Source organism: Vulpes vulpes, chromosome 12 (genome assembly GCF_048418805.1).
Source record: "Vulpes vulpes isolate BD-2025 chromosome 12, VulVul3, whole genome shotgun sequence".
In the NCBI taxonomy this organism is placed as follows: domain Eukaryota; kingdom Metazoa; phylum Chordata; class Mammalia; order Carnivora; family Canidae; genus Vulpes; species Vulpes vulpes.
Genome location: NC_132791.1, coordinates 134,966,636 through 134,979,199, shown reverse-complemented (window position 1 = coordinate 134,979,199; position 12,564 = coordinate 134,966,636). Strand labels below are relative to the sequence as shown.

General features: G+C 45.0%; 1 protein-coding gene and 1 pseudogene across 2 annotated transcripts in view; one reads left to right on the top strand and one right to left on the bottom strand.

The window, feature by feature from the left end:
• PIK3R5 (phosphoinositide-3-kinase regulatory subunit 5) overlaps nt 1-12,564 on the top strand; it is a 67,945-nt gene that overhangs the window by 28,312 nt on the left and 27,069 nt on the right. The window lies entirely within an intron of this gene.
• Nucleotides 1,950-2,314, bottom strand: LOC112924742 (large ribosomal subunit protein eL33 pseudogene; annotated as a pseudogene).

Sequence of the window (12,564 nt, the reverse complement as noted above, 5' to 3'; positions counted from 1 at the left end):
CATACAGAAAAACACCCAGTACTCATCCCGTCAAGTGTCCCCCTCAGTGCCTGTCACCCATTCCCCCCACCCCCCGCCCTCCTCCCCTTCCACCACCCCTAGTTCGTTTCCCAGAGTTAGGAGTCTTTATGTTCTGTCTCCCTTCCTGATATTTCCCACACATTTCTTCTCCCTTCCCTTATATTCCCTTTCACTATTATTTATATTCCCCAAATGAATGAGAACATACACTGTCCTTTTCCGATTGACTTACTGCACTCAGCATAATACCCTCCAGTTCCATCCACGTCGAAGCAAATGGTGGGTATTTGTTGTTTCTAATGGCTGAGTAATATTCCATTGTATACATAAACCACATCTTCTTTATCCATTCATCTTTTGATGGACACCGAGGCTCCTTCCACAGTTTGGCTATTGTGGACATTGCTGCTAGAAACATCGGGGTGCAGGTGTCCCGGTGTTTCATTGCATCTGAGTCTTTGGGGTAAATCCCCAACAGTGCAATTGCTGGGTCATAGGGCAGGTCTATTTTTAACTCTTTGAGGAACCTCCACACAGTTTTCCAGAGTGGCTGCACCAGTTCACATTCCCACCAACAGTGTAAGAGGGTTCCCTTTTCTCCGCATCCTCTCCAACATTTGTGGTTTCCTGCCTTGTTAATTTTCTCCATTCTCCCTGGTGTGAGGTGGTATCTCATTGTGGTTTTGATTTGTATTTCCCTGATGGCAAGTGATGCAGAGCATTTTCTCATGTGCATGTTGGCCATGTCCATGTCTTCCTCTGTGAGATTTCTCTTCATGTCTTTTGCCCATTTCATGATTGGATTGTTTGTTTCTTTGGTATTGAGTTTAATAAGTTCTTTATAGATTTTGGAAACTAGCCCTTTATCTGATATGTCGTTTGCAAATATCTTCTCCCATTCTGTAGGTTGTCTTTTAGTTTTGTTGACTGTATCCAGTGAAGCTGCTTTAAAAGCTGTGTCAGATAATTTTAACATCTATGGTTTTGGTGTTGGCACCTATTGGCTGTTTTTCACTCAATTTATATAATTCCCTTTCTTTCATTTCTTGTCCTTGGTGTGATGGGTTATTTTCCATTGAAATTTAAACCATCTGTTTCAGCTGGCTTCCTCTAACACTTCCCTGAAAGGGGTGGGGGGTGGGCATTGCCTGTTTAAACCCCTGTTTAAACCCCTGTTTCAGCTGGCTTCCTCTAACACTTCCCTGAAAGGGGTGGGGGGTGGGCATTGCCTCATTACTACCATGAGGGTAGAAGTCCAGGTTTCATTCTCAGCTTCCATTGACAAAAAGGAGGTGCTCCTTATTACTGCTGGGTGGAGTGGGAATTTCGGCTTCCAATTAAGCTTCTACTACCTGATACCTCCCTACCTGGGTGGCTCATTACTGCTCCATTGACACCATGGAGTAGAGGAAGTACCTCATCACCGCTGGGCATCAGCAAAAGTCCTGGCTTTCACTAGGCTTCCTTTGACATTACCCTGATCAGAGAGTGGGGGCAAGGGGCTCTGACTACCTGGTGAGGCTGGAAGTCCAGGATCCCTGGTGGTCTTCCCTGACAGTGTGGGGTGGTAGGGGGCTCATTACTGGCAGAGAAGATGAAAGGCCTGGCTTTCTCAGACACCACCCATGATTGGGGGAGAGGTTGGGCACCTCATTACAACCTGGCCAGAGTGACGGTTGGGCCCCCCCATTTGGCCTTTATTAGTGGAGATGGTGCCAGAGTTCTTTCTATGGTGTTTGGTTGGAGTAGAGTGGTTCTTATTCTAAAAGTTTGCCTTACTTGGCTGCCTCTTTCCTGATCCTTTGGCTGAAAAGACCAGGCTTTTCTTCCTCCCTCCCTCCTTTTCTTTCTTTCTTTCTTTCTTTCTTTCTTTCTTTCTTTCTTTCTCTTTTTCTTTCTCTTTCTCTTTCTCTATACCTTTATTTATTTACTTTTCAGTAAGTTTAAATCTTTGAGGGGTACAGCATCACATGGATTCTGTGGCCAATGGCTTTCACAGGAAGGTTGCTTTGGAATTTGGCATGAACCATGCTGCTGTTTCCATGAGCACGAGTACTTATCCCCAGATTACTCTGGTTTTGTTTAGTTTGCCACCAGGAGTTACTGTGTTGTTCTTTGGTTTGTACACATAGGCACATTGCTTGCCTAGATAGAATTCAGTTTCATCTCAAGCATAAACCCCTTTGGTCTTAAGTAGAGTTGTGTGCTCCCTCTGGTTCCAGAGACCCAGTTAATAGCTGGCAAAAATGGCCTTGGACCAAAGCCTTCCAGACATAGTTGTCGCTTTAGGAGTCCTGTTCTCAGCAGGCCGCACTTATTTGCACCCAAAGTTCAGCAAGACCAGGCTTTTCTTGGGGCTTTTTCTGTCTGTACCCATTGGTATTTCTAGGTTGTTGGCTCCTTGGGTCCAAGTCTGGGATATATGAGGCAAAAAAGGAAATATTCCACTATGCCCACCATCGCATCCCTTCTTGTACTCAAGGTCCTTAGCCAGTCTGCCTTCTCTCTACTTTGCATGTTACCTTTATATATAATGTCCAGGGTTTATATAGGGACAAGTATATCTATTCCACTTTGCCAGACAATTGTCTAGTTTTTATGTATTTAACACCTAATATTTGTGTGATAAAAAATAATGTATAAAATATGTTATTATAAAAATGTTTTTAGAAAAAAAGTAAAAATGGTATCTAATCTTGTCTCTCAGAAATAACCACTGTTAAGACTTCGGCAGGTATCCTTAGATAAGTTTTTTAGATGTAAACATTTTTTATTTTTAAGTAATCTCTATGCCCAACGTGGGGCTTGAACTCATGACCCCGAGATCAAGAGTCGCATACTCTACTGACTGAGCCAGCCAGGCACCCCTTTTTAGACGTAGATATAGGACTTTATTTTATTTTTAAAGATTTTATTTATTCATGAGAGAGTCAGAGGCAGAGACATAGGCAGAGAGAGAAGCAGGCTCCCTGCCACTTGTTAACACTGGGTGCTTGAAATGTGATATAATGTAGACAAAGTTGGACTCTTGAATTCTCCTCCCAAATTCTCCTCTCCCCAAACTTCCCCATGTCAGTGAATGTGATCCACTGATCTCCATGAACAAAGGAGACAGAGGCAATCAAGCATCCAGAAAGGGGGCACATCCACATGAAGGCCAAACTTTAATCAGCCATGATGCAAGCCCCACCCACCTTCCATAGAGATCTCAGCCAGAACTGAAGCCTGGACTTCCCAGATCCGCTTACCTCTGATTTAGACATGATGCCGAATACTGGTTTTCATGTTAAATACTGGTTTTCGGTGCAGACTGTGAGTTCTTCTGTGTCTCTCTCAGTGTGTTTGGTAAGCCTGGGGAGGAATGCATCAGCTCCTCCTGCCCTAATGTCACAGAATAGCCCCTCAGAGTTCTAGGGAGTTCTAGACGGGGCTAACTGGGACTCTCGAAATCAGTTGTCTGTTTCATAAAAAGTTGTAAAAACCACACCTGGCTGAGTATCAGGACGAGTTTCTGATTTCAGTTCCGTCCACAAACCTTGATGATTTCTTTTCTTGTTAGAGAAGTTTCTCTTGCACCAATAAGCCTTATTAATGAATGGGATGGAAAAGGGAGGAGGTGAGAGCTTTTTCTGAAATAATTGGCAAGAGTTTAAAGAGAAGGAGGCTGACAGAGATAGATGTGCCAGTGCTGGAGAGCAATCACCTGCCGATGGATTGATGGAGAGAAAATGGGCGTGCTGAGTGGCTTTCACTCTGGGAGGGAGGCAGAGAGGACAGAAGGAAGGGATAAGGAATGAGCCAATCTGTGCCTAATCTCTCCCGATGGTAAAGCATCTGGAAATCACAGTGCTCCGTACAATCTTCCCTAAACTGTGAAATATTCACTCTGTCTTACAAACTGGGCACGATTCTGCCAGGAGCGAGCCACCTGTAATGAAGCCGTCTTTTGCCATGTCCAGGAAAACCAGAAAGCTGCCTGTGTACATGCGTAATCGGCCTTTCTTGAGGTTTTTTTTTTTTTTTTTTTTTGGCATTTATGTTTATCTGTTGTTTTGTTATGGTGCAGGCATTTGCTGGCAAACAGGACAGGCAGGATTAAAATAGTTTCTGGTGCCAGGCGCCCAGGGTCTAGCCTGGGAGTTTACAACTTGGTAAATTCCTATCGTCTAAAAAAAAAAATTTCCTGTCGTCTTTCTCTTATTCCCCATCTTGGCAGTCATTTCGGTTTGCCTGTCTCGTGGTCCCCTTTATTGCAGAGATGCTAAGTTGCTAGGGCATGCCAAGGAAGACCGTAAATCATCTGCCAACTGAGAGAGCACTCTAGGCCTCACTCTTCTCATCTGTAAAATGGGGACAAGAACGTGTCTACCTCCTACAAATTCAGTGAATTAATTCATAGAAAGAGCCTAGAACAGTGCCCTGGCACAGAGTAAGCCCTCAATTAGCACTAGCTGCTGTTACTATAATTACCATATGCAAAGGCAGCATCGTGCATCCTGTTTTCGTCTCTGCATTCTTCCAAATGATTACCTGGGTTCAAACAACTCGGACCATCCTGCCTATGCCCTTGCTCATGGTGCAACCTCGGGAAAGTCATGTAGCCACTAGGACGTTCCTCATCCTTCTCCGTTCAGAGTTTTACAAGGTTGCTCGAGTAAGCGAAGGCTTTATCTGTGTTTCCATGGTGGTTCTCCCTTTGCATGCACGTCTGCTTCACCCTGCCCCCTTCCTACTCCGTGCACCCCCTCTAACCATCACTACTGTTTATTACCTTTCCTCACTGTCACTCCTCGGTGGCCCTGGCAGCCTTCTAATGTCCCCTAGCCACTGCCACTGTCGTAGATGCATCTGTTTGCTAGATGTCCCTCCAGAAATCTTATATCTCGAAGAGTAAGCTAGGACGCAGGACATGAGATATCCTCCCCCATAGAGAATGAATTCTCACCGCCAGTGAGAACCCGGGCAGCTTGTGTGTGAGATGTCTTCCCCAGAAGCTTCACGTAATAACACAGAGGCGCAGCCACATGCTCAACACGCGGAGTGTCTGGAAAGCAGTAGGGATGACTTCCTGTGAACGTGCACAGGGAAGATCTGGGGGACTTTGAGAGGCGGCCCGATTCCAGATTGCTTCCAGCTTAGGTCATAGATGCTGTGAGTGCAGGGACTGGGCCAGAAGAATGGGTGACTGTCCCTGATCTGCAAGAAATGTGGATAAACTATAATTATGTCATCAGGGACAATGGTCATTAAACTAGGCTCTCAGTGAAAGTGCCCAGCATAATATCTGACAGAGACCAGCTACTCCCCTGTAGGCGGCCTGTCTGCCTGCCCGCCCTCCTTCCCTCCATCCGGTTGTCTAGGCTCAGACTTAGAACTGGGGCAACTGGGTGGCTCAGGGGTTGAGCACCTGCCTTCGGCTCAGGTTGTGATCCTGGGGTCCTGGGATCGAGTCCCGTACCAGGCTCCCTGCAGGGAGCCTGCTTCTCCCTCTGCCTGTGTCTCTGCCTCTCTCTCGGTGTCTCCCATGAATAAATTTTTAAAAATTACGGAGAATTGACATTCCTATGTGCTACTGCAGAGATGTCAATCAGTTATTTCTTTATTCCTTTTTCAAAGTTGTGGTGGAGTACACATGACATAAAATCTGCCATCCTAGTGGTGCATAAGTGGTGCACTTCAGTAGTGTGAAGCACAGTCACAGTGTTGCACAAAACTAGAACTCCACACCCAATGTCCATCCCCCAGCCCCACAACCACCATCCAGCTCCTTGTCCCTGTGAATTTCCCTCCTCTGGGTACCTCGAGTACGTGCAGGATCTTTCTTTTTGCCGCTGCCTTATTTCACGCAGCACAGTGATCACAAGGTTTATCCGTGTCAGAGCATGTGACAGGATTTCCTTAATTTTTAAGGCCAATAAAGACCCTATCTGTGTACATACTGCCTCATGTGTATCCCTTCGCCTGCCCATGGACATGGGTTTCCTCCTGCCTTTTGGCCGTTGTGAAGATGATGCCATGAATGTGGACGTACAAGACCTATTCAAGTCCCTGCTTTCAGTTCTTCTGGATATATAGACTCAGAAGTGGAATTGCTGGATCATTTGGTAATTCTATTTTTAATTTTTGGGGAAATCACCAGCACCATTTCATATCCCCAGCAACAGGGCACAAGGGTTCCCATTTCTCTCATCCTTACTAACACTTCTTTTTTGTTTTGTTTTGTTTATGACAGCCGCCTTAATGGGTGTGAAGTGGTATCTCATTGTGTTTTTTTATTTAAAGATGTTTTTATTTATTTGAGAGAGGAAGAGGGAGAGCATACACAAATGGGGGGTGGGGAGGCGCAGAGGGAGAGGGAGAAGCAGACACCCCCCTAGCAGCCCCCCTGCACACTGAGCAGGGAGCCTGACAGACATGGGGCTCAATCCCAGGACCCTGAGATCGTGACCTGAGCCAAAGGCAGATGCTTAACTGGCTGAGCCACCCAGGCGCCCCTCTCATTGTGGTTTTGATTTGCATTTCCCTGTTGATTAGTGATGTTGAGCATCTTCTCACGTGCTCTTGGCCATCTATAGGTCTTCTTTGGAGCAATGTTTATTCAAATCCTTTGTCCATTTTTCAAACTGTTTGCTGTTCTTGAGTCATAGGAGTTCATTATATATTCTGGATATTGACTCCTTATCAGGTATATGATTGGCAAATATTTTCTACCACTCTCTAGGTTACCTTTTTACTCTATTGACTGTGATGTGCAGAATTTTAGATTTTGACGTAAGTCCACCTTATCTGTTTTTATTGTGTTGCCTATGCTTCTGGTGTCATAGCCAAGAAGTCACTGACAAATCTGGTGTGAGGAAGTCTTTCTCTTATGTTTTCTTCTGAGAATTTTATCATTGAAGCTCTTTACATTGAGGTTCTGATCCATTTTGAATCAATTCTTTGATATTGAATATTCCTATCTCATAAGAGGATATGTATTTCCATTTATTTGCCTTCGTTTGTGTCCCTCAAAAGTTTTATTTCATTAAAATGTTGCATGTAGTTTTTAAAGATTTTATTTATTTGTTCATGAGAGACACACAGAGAGAGGCAGAGACACAGGCAGAGGGAGAAGCAGACTCCTTGAGGGGAGCCTGATGTGGGACTCGGTCCCAGAACCCCAGGATCACGCCCTGAGCCCAAGGCAGACACTCAACCACTGAGCCACCCAGGTGTCCCAAAATCTGGCATATTTTTAAAGCTTATTTTTCTCTTACTATTTTTTCTTGCTATTATGGGAGAGGTCTTTTTTTCCAATGCAATTTCTGTTTTTTATTCATATAAACTGAACAATATTAATTTCTATCTTGTACCAAATTTCTGTCTTTGTACCACACCACCGTACCTTCGTGGTACTCATTTTTTTTTTGTTGATTATTTTGGGTTGCTATAAATATTTTGAAGGTGAAAAAATATGAATTATGCGAACTCTTTAATTGGCAAAGGTAGAATTCATCGAGAGCCTCAATGAATGAAATGAGATGACATATAAAGTCACATAGAGAGACATAAACTATCTTACACGCTCATCCTGAAGTTACTTGAAATGCTCCAGCTGAGCAAGAAATGAATCAAAATAAAGAACTCATAACTACGGGTGACATAGTATAAAAATAAGGAAACAAACAAAAAAATAAACAGCAAGCAACGAAGTAAATCAAACTTAAAGCTGCTGCCCCCCCAACACTGCCATTTTCATAGTTATTTACATTTCCTGTGAACATCAACAAGAATTATTTAAAGAATTGTGATATAGTATAAAAATATCTAATACAAACCCAATCTAGATCTGTATTTTAAAAGAAAATGTAATTTTACAACATTTAGATGAAGAGTGGGACTTAAAATTATAGGCTCAGAAAGAATTTTTTTTAATTATGTAGAAATCCTAGACTTAGATCCTTGCTAAAAAAATTTTAAGTCTTGGGACTCCTGGGTGGCTCAGCAGTTGAGCATCTGCCTTCAGCTCAGGACGTGACCCCGGGGTCTTGGGATTGAATCCTGCATCGGGCTCCCCGCAGGGAGGCTGCTTCTCCCTCTGCCTGTGTCTCTGCCTCTCTCTCTGGGTTTCTTGTGAATAAATAAATACAATCTTTAAAACAAAATTTAAATTTGCATTAAAATGAATGATAGTGTCAGAAAGCCTAAATTCACAATGTTGACACATGAAGGAGTTGAAAAACTGATAACTCCAGAAGAAAAGTAGAAAAAAAATCCAGAAATAAGCTTCAGGGGAGGAGCCGATGTCTCACTGATGGGCAGCAGGGATTGGTGTCCACCTAGGCAAGAGGGTGCCGTGACTCCCCTGGGTTCTAGGTTCAGATCTAGCAATAAACTTACCACTTTCCAATGTGAGCAAGGCTTCACCGCCCAGAGCCTCCATGGAATGGGAAGTTTGCACTAGCTGGTCTCCAGAATGCTTTCCTTCTCATCTAGTCTAGTATGTGTGTGTCTTTGAGAAAAATAGAAAACATTACTTTTCAAGCCTGACTGTGTCAGAATCACCCAGGGAGGGTTTTATTTCTTGGCCCAGGCTCAAAGCTCTCTGGACTTTGGCCATGGAATTGTTTGTGTGAGGAAAGCACGCTGATAGCTAATAGATAGCATTTACTGAATGCTTATTATGTGCCAAGCACTTTTAAGAAACATTTTCCATTAATTTATATTCTGGTGTCTCTTCAGCTCGTGTAAGGTTTTCTCCTTTTGCTAAGCATTTTCCATGAACTCATTGTATTCAGCCTTGAGCTCTAGTAGACCTCCAGAACACACCTGCTGTGCCCTGTCCTTTTAGGTGATAGACACAAATGCAAACCAGGCACCTACTTTTTATGGTCACATTTTCCCATAGGTGTCATCAACATATTCCAAAATACCCTCACTACTGGCTTCTAGATTGCCATCAAAATGAAAACACAGTTTAGCTATTTTCACATAGAGCTCTCAGAGACCCTCCAAGAGCCCCAGAGATTCTCCACCCCAGTTGAGAACCATTGGATTGGGGGGGAGGCAGCTAACCCTGCATGGTCCCACCCACCAGTAACTAGGAACTCTGACCATCCATGACATGGGGACTTGAAACATGGTCATGAAGGACAGCAAAGCATTGAACAACCAACTGGAAGGCTATTCAAAGGCTATGCAGGGCTCTCCAAAGGGTCTTAGAACCATGTAGACCATACACCCGGCTTCCCCTAATGTTAGCAACTCACGTGACTTGGTGCAGTTACCAAAACCAGGATGTGATCGTTGGTACAATACTCCTCACTACACTGTGCACCTTCCTTGGATTTTAGCCATCTCTCCCTGACCCCCACAACCCCCAATGTCTTCTTTTAGTTCCAGAATCCCATCCAGGATCCCACATTGTATCTAGTTTTTATGTCTCCTCAGTTTCTCCTATCTGTGGCAGTTCCTCAGTCTTTCTTTATCTTTTATGACCTTGACGTTCATTCTGGTGAGAACTGGCCAGTTATGTTACAGAATGTTTTCTCATGGTTCGATTGTGGTTGTACTCTCTTGGTAAGAATCCTGCAGAAGTGCATCATAGCAGGGGATACATGATCCTGACATCTTATTATTGGTAATATTGGCTCTGATTATGAGGTTAGGGTGGTGCTGGGTTTCTCCACTCTGCAGTTATTATTTTTCCCTTGTAATCAATTAATCTCTTGGAAGAAACACTCAATGACTGCAAATATCCTGTCTCCTCTCAGATTCTCATCCACAGATTTTAACATCCATCCTGAGGACAGCTATTGCTGTGGTATTTTGGCCTCATGGTGATTTTGTATTTCTCTCATTCTATCCACCTTCATTAACTGCTATTCTTTCATAAAGAAGATCTGTTCCTTCTCTTCCATTTGTTTTTTCCTTCCATTTATAACATTAGTATAAACTCATGGGTATTTATTTCATCCTACAAATTATAATCCAACACTTTCATGATTTATTTTGTTATTAAAATTGTCCTGGCTTTGGCCATTGGGAGCTCCTTCAAGCTGGCTCCCATATCCTTCTGACACCCTTGTCCCTTTTCAAGGAATGACTTATTTTCTGGCACTATAAGATGTTCCAGGCTCATCTTATATATTTCCAGCCCCGGTCCTGGAATCAACCATTTCTGTGAGGAGCCCTGGTTCCTATGAGTGGAGAATGGTCCTTAGAAATGAAGACCTGGCACTAGGTGTGCTCATTGCTACTGGGATGTCATTTCCTGGCTCTCCGGGCCTAGCGAGAAAAAATATATATGCATTTTAATGCAAGCATACACACAACTTTTTTAGTTTTGTGTGTATCTCTATGTAAATACATTAAAAACCACGAGTTCATGCTGATTTCTCCAATGCCAGTCCAACAAGGCGGTTCATTCTAGATTTCCCACATTCCTTATTTATAATGTCTTTCTCCAACAGTGAGAAGCTGGCTCTCATTACCTGTGATATATTTACTTATTTGCTTAGTTGTAGCAAGCACACAAGTCTCTGGATCCCTATGACATACAGATTTAATAATTAGAAAATAGTGTTTGCATATAGTTCTTTTTGTCTTTAGCCTTACGTTATCCAGTCAAAATACTATTTTCCAAAGTTCCTCTGCTTAATTCTTTCACTTCCCATCCCTTTAAATATGGTTATGTGACTCATTGGGTGAATTTGTTTGTATTTTTGTCACACACACAACACACCCCCTGCACCTTAAATCCTAGTTGATTTAAGTTATGGTGTGACTTGAGTTACATACTTGGGGTATGTAAAATCTTGCTATGGTTCTGAGTGTCAAAGGGATACATAAAATTAGCTCCAAAGGAGCGTTGCCCGTCCTCATCACCCCCATCTCATTCCCCTCTCCTTCTCACCCCTTTTTTACCTCAGTATCTTTGGTTTCAGGTGTATCTTTCCTGCTTTGATGGTGAGAAATTTTAAAATTAGGTCATAGTAGAGGTTCTGCCTTGGAAGAGTCTCATGGAGGAGAGTGGGCCAGGGACGGGAAGTCAAACCACAGGGGACGGTAGGAAGGGGCAGAGGGAGGAGTGACGCAGGGCCAAAGCTGGTGGTGATGAGGGTCAGCCTCTCTTTTTCCACCTGTGGAGCTGAGGCTTCAAAGCATGGGCCTAGAATATTCCAGAACATCAGGGAAGCTGTGCAGGAGCCTGCCAGAGTCTGGAGGTACATGCTTCTCCTCCTGTGACATGTAGGCCGTAGGCCCACTACCTCTGCCATTCCACAAGGTTTGAGAAATCCCCGAGTAAAGAAGCCTCCAGTCCCTGTCCCCCTGGGGGGGCTGCCCCAAGGAAGCTGGATCCAGGCTGACCTTTGACTAGTTCTGTACCTTTGGGAAGATGACCTTGTTTTGCATCATGGGCTCAGGTCAGCATGTGAAGAGGAGGTCTCCTTTTGTGCCCTCTGGGGTCACCGCCCCCCTCAACTGCAGTTCTCCCTGCTGTGCTCAGGGTCCCCAATAAGGACTCACCCTTACTGGCTCAGGAAGAGGAACTTGGAGGTGGCGGCAAAGCCCAGCTGTCCAATATTTCAACACGACCCCACCATGGGGGAGGGGCATTCCCATTCCGGGCAGCAGCTGGAATTTCACAACAGATGCTCCTCTCAGCAAGGTAGCCCCGGGCAGCCAGGCCTCGCCTGCCAAGTCTTTCTGAAATCATCCTTGGGGAGGGAGGGAGTGCCACCTTCTTCCCCCTTCATCTCCACCCCAAAGCCACTGGGGGTTCTGCTGACAAGTCACAAGAAACGGCTGACGACTGACTCATCCCACAGAAATGCCAGAGGTCCAGGTGGTGAACCACGGTGTGCAGGGCTAACCCTAGGGCAGGTTAGCTGAGGATCTGGACTGGGCTCCCACCTCCCTTTGGTTCCCAAGGCCCAGTGCCTTGGGCAGGTCCTGCTTGGGGCCAACTCAGATGGTGTCAGGATGCCAGGGGGGCTGGAACAGCAGGAGCCTTGCCCAGTGCCCAGTGCCTCTGGCCCATCCATGGAGAAGGCCCTGATGGTCTTCAATGAATAGCCAGGGACACTGAGGCCAAGAGATGGGAGGCTCAGAGGCCTGGAGGAGGAGAGGAGTATGGGCCAGCAGGTGTGGGAGGGGTGCTGCGAAGCCTGCTCATAGCTGCCCCGTGTGTTGACCTCCTAAGAACAGGGGGTACAACAGAAGCAGTGTTGGCTGAAATGTTCATTTGCATCTTGTGTTTACAGTGGGACGCAATAGGGCGGATGACTTATTCCTGCCCTGTGACACAACCCAATTGTCCCTTGCAGCAGGGGCTGGGTGGAGGAGACTTTCAACCCAGTTGGTGTGGCTCAGCCCTTGCCCAGGCTAGAGACGGCCCAGTTCAGCCACTAGAGTGCCTCTGTGGGTCCTGATCCCCTCTCTGGAGGGCAGGCAGCTGGTGTAGACAGGCATGGTGGGCTCAAGGTCGTAGCAACTGAGAAGGTAGGTCTCTTGAAGCAAGATCATGTTACAGTTTATTGAGTCTGTGGTCTTAGGGGTGAA